The following is a 6058-nucleotide window of genomic DNA, read 5'->3' on the forward strand; positions in this document are numbered from 1 at the left end:
ATTTGTACAAGTAGGCTACAGTGGTCTTTGGTGGTGTGTACATCTGGTGTGGTGTGTGTGTGGTGTGTGGTGTGTGTGTACTGATTGTGTCAGATGAGATGTTCTCACGTGGCTTCTAGGCAGTCAGGCGGTTTGTTGTGTGATTCTTGCTGGTGCAACACTGATGGGTGATAGCATCTTATCCACACTCATAGTGCTGTTCCCACGCAAGCTTCATAAATGTCATCATGACTTTTCTGTGAGAATGAAGGCTTGACTTCATGAGACATGTGGCCCCTTTCAGAGCTCTGCACACCCAGTGGGGACACAAAACAGCTATGATCACTAGAATGGCATTACCAAACCTCATGCCTATCCTATATAGCATGGCATTGCCCAACCTCATGCCTATCCTATATAGCATGGCATTGCCCAACCTCATGCCTATCCTATATAGCATGGCATTGCCAAACCTCACGTCTCTCCTATACATACAGGGCTGTGTGTTAGTCCAGTCATAGACAGGTGTGTGTGTGTGTGTTAGCCCAGTCATAGAGTTTTGTGTTTGTGTTTGTGTGTGTGTTTGTGTGTGCGTGCGTGTGTTAGTCCAGTCATAGACAGTTATGTGTGTGTGTGTGTGTGTGTGTGTGTGTGTGTGTGTGTGTGTGTGTGTGTTAGCCCAGTCATAGACAGTTATATGTGTGTGTGTGTGTGTGTGTGTTAGATAAGGTATAAGGCATACGTGTGGCTGACTTTTATCACTCTCAGCTGGAGTCGAATTGATGGTTTTGTACGAAAGCTTCAGCAAAGACACTTTTTCTTGGTGAAATGACCTACCTAGTGCTGTCTGTTCCAGTGCTATTTTCCTCTGCTTTGCTTGAGGCCTACTCTATAGTCATTGATGGAGCTAATTTGCATATACTGTTAATTACTTAAGAATGTATGAATCATGTGCTTATGAAATGGCTTTTCTGTGCGTGTGTGTAACTTAGAATATTAGGTGCCACTTAGTCTGCATATGTACAAGAGCATGTTTAGACCAGAAGTGATAAGAAGGGTCGAACTGTGCTTCTTCCGACATTGCAAAACTTCCATCCTTGCCTCGGACGTGAGAAATCCACCACGTGATTATCCCTGCTGAACGCTCAACTTCTGTCTATATAAACCTTGTGCGATGTGTTTATCATTGCTTCACTTTCAGCCTTGTGCTGGGAGTGAGCCCGATTGCAATTGTTGTTTGTGTAATAAATATACTTATATGCAGCTCCGGAGTCATGAGGTAACTAGGGTGAATTTTCACCTATCAGTCATTGTTTTGGTATCATTATTATTATTATTAGATATATATTCTATTGAAATATAGATATATAAATATATTACAACCCTGTTTACAACGTGCTGAGACTGAATAACATTACACACTACAGCAGTGAAGAAAGATTAAGATTTAAATTTGGGTATGTTTGACAACAGGAGTTCTGTAGAATGTTAAATGCTCTGAGTGATTATGGGCAAATAAGTGAAAATATTGAGTGACAACTGGGTAACCTGGAACTTCAGGAGTCTTTAGAACCTCAACAATAAATGCATCCTTAAAGGCAATCTGAAGAACCTGACCAAGAAGGGCTGCACAAGACCTCCAATAGGCCTACAGACAGAGATAGAAAGATAGAGAGAGAAAGATAGAGAGAGAAACGGATAAATAAAGATATGAGCTCATTTCTTGTTTGTTCCCACGGATTTGGATAGGCTGTACTGGACGAATGGTTTTGAAAAAAGATTCTGCCTGATAATTTCGTGAGGCTTTGTCTCAACATCATCTGTGCCAAATGTGGTGAAGACTCGACAAGGTTTGTGGCTGCTAAAAACATTTTAAGGTTTGTGATTAAATCCAATATTACAGCCACATAAGTTGGTCGACACAATAGGTTGTCATGTTCAATCATTAGGATCTCCTAACATGTCACCAGACATAACAACCACTTTTATAAGGCCAACACATCTAAAGGTATTGGGAAAAACCTGTTTCTGCCTTTTGCAAAGCCCCCCACTGGTCAAATTATGCAATGTTTTTTTGCGTAACCTCAGTAAGTACTGACGGTAAGTGTGGGAGGGGCGGGAGCTGAAAATAAGAGGTGAAGAGGGTATTTAAGGGCAGCTGTAGAGACGGTTTTCATGCCGTTGAGACGCCGCTGCTGTTTCTTCTGAAGCCACCATGAAGCTGAGCATTGTCATCTCCCTCTGCGCTCTACTTTACCTCTCTGGTACGTCCACTCTCTCTCTCTGACACACACACACTGGATGAACAATACAAACACTTCTGTGTAGAGGCTGCTGTTCTGGGTGGCTACTGTTTTATATGCTGAACCTTTCTCTCTTTCTCCCTCTCTCTCTCTCTCACACACACACCCTCTCCTATCTCCCACTCCTCTCCCTCTCTCTCACACCCTCTCCCACTCCTCTCCCTCTCTCTCTCACACCCTCTCCTCTCCTCTCCTCTCCCTCTCTCTCTCTCTCACACCCTCTCTCACCCACTCCTATCCCTCTCTGTGTCTCACACACACCTTCTCCTCTCCCTCTCCTCTCCCTCTCTCTCTCACCCTCTCCTCTCCCTCTCTCTCACATCCTCTCCTCTCCCTCTCTCTCACCCTCCTCACCCTCACACCCTCTCTCACCCACTTCTCTCCCTCTCTCACACACCCACTCATCTCTCTCTCTCTCTCTGTTCTCTCTTATTATGAATCAGGTCATACTTTGGCCACATCACCACTATTTCCGGGATATGGAAAGGGACAGCAAAAAATAATAGAACCAATTAAGGTAATGTCCACCATTAGTTTTTCTATTATCACACCATGTCCTCTGTACTCTTCTCATATTGATATATACTGTATATATATGTATGCCTGTGTGTGTGATTGTACGTGTGTGTCTGTGTGTGCTTGTGTGTTTGTGTGACCGTTTATATGATATATATATATATATATATATATATATGGATATGTGTGTGTTTGTTAAGGCACTCCTTTCTTTGTTCAGCTTGATTGTGATGCCCTGGAGGAGGCAGTTCGTAAGATTAAGACTAAGGGGTTTATTGGTGACACCTGCTCTTTCGTGTACGACCCTCTCTGTGGCTCCGACGGCCTCACCTATGAAAATGGCTGTAAGTTCTGCCGTGCCAAACGGTAAGTCAACCCTTAGGGCAGGCATGGCCTAGCAGCCTCCTATCCACCCCTAGAGGCCTCCTCTCCTCCCCTAGCAGCCTTCTATCCACCCCTAGAGGCCTCCTATCCTCCCCTAGAGGCCTCGTCTCCTCCCCTAGCAGCCTCCTATCCACCCCTAGAGGCCTCCTCTCCTCCCCTATAGGCCTCCTATCCTCCCCTAGAGGCCTCGTCTCGTCCCCTAGAGGCCTCCTATACTCCCCTAGCAGCCTCCTATCCACCCCTAGAGGCCTCCTCTCCTCCCCTAGAGGCCTCCTCTCCTCCCCTAGCAGCCTCATATCCTCCCCTAGCAGCCTCCTATCCTCCCCTAGCAGTCTCCTATCCACCCCTAGCAGTCTCCTATCCACCCCTAGCAGTCTCCTATCCTCCCCTATAGGCCTCCTATCCTCCCTTAGAGGCCTCCTTTCCACCCCTAGCAGTCTCCTATCCTCCCCTAGAGGCCTCCTATCCTCCCCTAGCAGCCTCCTATCCTCCCCTAGCAGTCTCTTATTCACCCCTAGCAGTCTCCTATCCTCCCTTAGAGGCCTCCTATCCACCCCTAGCAGCCTCATACCCTCCCCTAGAGGCCTCCTATCCTCCCTTAGAGGCCTCCTATCCAACCCTAGCAGCCTCATATCCTCCCCTAGCAGCCTCATATCCTCCCCTAGCGGCCTCATATCCTCCCCTAGAGGCATCCTATCCTCAATATGCAGGATGTAGGTCAAAGTGCTGTGCAGTGCAATGCAAAGCGGGACACCTGGTCACCCTATGTTGGACACACACCCTGTTGGACACACACCCTGACGTATTTACCTGCTAACTTTCGTCCACAGAGCAAAATTCATTTTGGTCCAACATCGCGGGGTATGTGAGTGAACGCAGCAGAGGGAGCAGTGCCATACTACTACTGAGAGCCACGCCTCCACTGAGAGCCACGCCTCCACTTGTCCTCACCGAGCTGAACCCTGACCCTGACTCTAACCCTAGTATGACAGCAGGATGCAGGTGTAATTAAAAATATTAAATAGTAAACATTACCTGATGGCCTCTTATATCTGATAGATGACACACACACACACACACACACACACAAATAAGCATGTTACGACAGCAGGATGCAGGTGTAATAAAAAATATAAAATAGTGAACATTACCTAATGTTGTATGTATGTATGTAGCTGTTGTGGTTATGGTTTACTCTGAGTTTGAGTAGGAGAGGAAGAGTGAGAGAGGGGAGAGAGAGGGACAGAATGAGTGAGACAGAAAAAGTTGAAAAAAAACAGTGGGAAAACGAGATAAAGTGAAGCAGGGAAAAGATTGAAAGAGGGAGAGAAAATGGACTAAAGCAGAGAGATGGACAGCGTGAGAAAAAAAGAGTTGGAGAGGGATAGAAAAAAGTGGATGGAGATTCTACAGAGAGAGAGAATGAGCGAAAGTAGGGAAGACAATGGACATAGGGGAGGAAGGAGATGTTAGAGTGATCGATGGATAGAGTGGAAGACATAGACATGGCATGGAAGAAAAAATGAAATAAGTCAGAGTCAGAGAAAGCTGACATAAAAAGGCGAAAAAAGAGCGAGAATGGATGGACAGAGTAATTGAAAGAAGAAAGGAAAGAAGATCACTGCGATGATTATGTACAGAGCTTCCTGTTAATACAGATTCTTCTCCTCTGCTTCCCCGCATATCCATTCCCAAACAAGAAGATTCTCTCCCTCCAGATCAGTTCTAATATGCGGTCTGCCAAACTGTCTTATCGCTGTACTGAAAAGCTGTTTAACAGTTTCAGACCGATGAGCATGAGCATACTGTAGTCGTCCGTCGCACCATGTACAACTAATTTCCATCTTATCAGTTTATGATTACCATCCAGGTGCCAGATGAAATTTGGACACGGCACAGAATAAACCCGTCTAGATATCGTTGTTCTCCTCCTAGACTCAACACCACCAGAATCAACCCTTTTGATCGATTCTCTTAACCGCTTCCTTTTCACCACAATGTCCCTGGAACGCAGACGTCCATTAAGCATGATCTCTCCCACATGAGGATGTTCTGCTTTGATCTTTGAACTGCAGAATCCAATTCCTCATCACTCAATTGTACAAACATTGTTTTGAGATGTTGTGCTCCCTCATGAGTTTGTACAGGGTTGGTCTGGAAATGCAGAGGATGGAAGCAACTTCTTTCAATGTTTTCTTTAATGACAGAATATTTTCGATGTCTTCTTTGGAAATGTAGCTCTGGTGTCAATGGTTACCATCCTGGAATAATAGCAAAATTGAGAGATTTTCTTTACAAGGTTACATGAGTCTAATGCAAAGTCTATGCTTGACACATAATACAGCTTAAAGATATATATAATACCAAATTAAGGTCATTCACTTTTTCATTAGAATCCTTAACGATTTTAGTTCCAATGACAATTTTTTCAATTGGGACTGAACCAATTCAACAAAATACTCAATCCAATTCGTAAGATGAACTTAATGTATATGGCCGATTGACTCTTAATGCATAATGCATGATTGTACCTTGATTCCAGATCGTGAAAGTTTCTTCTTTTAGTAGTTTTAGGAATTCATCGCAGGTCCTATCATCGTTGATCAGTCTATCCAGTAGATCAATAATAATGGTCTCTTCTTTTTGTATGCACTTAAGATTGGTATAAGTACGGTGGTCTATGATATGCCTACAAGGCTGCAAAATAAATCTGGCGTCTTTGTGTAAAATGTTAATTAGGGCAGGCTTCTGCCCGAGGATGAACTTTCTGACATTCTTGCTGGTTTCAAATCCACCTACTGAAATTGTTGACACTGTTAAACTGTCTACCCACACACATCCTGCTCAAAGACAGTACTCACAATGTGGTGTCAGTT

The sequence above is a fragment of the Clupea harengus genome, chromosome 16, assembly GCF_900700415.2.
Source record: "Clupea harengus chromosome 16, Ch_v2.0.2, whole genome shotgun sequence".
Classification (NCBI taxonomy): domain Eukaryota; kingdom Metazoa; phylum Chordata; class Actinopteri; order Clupeiformes; family Clupeidae; genus Clupea; species Clupea harengus.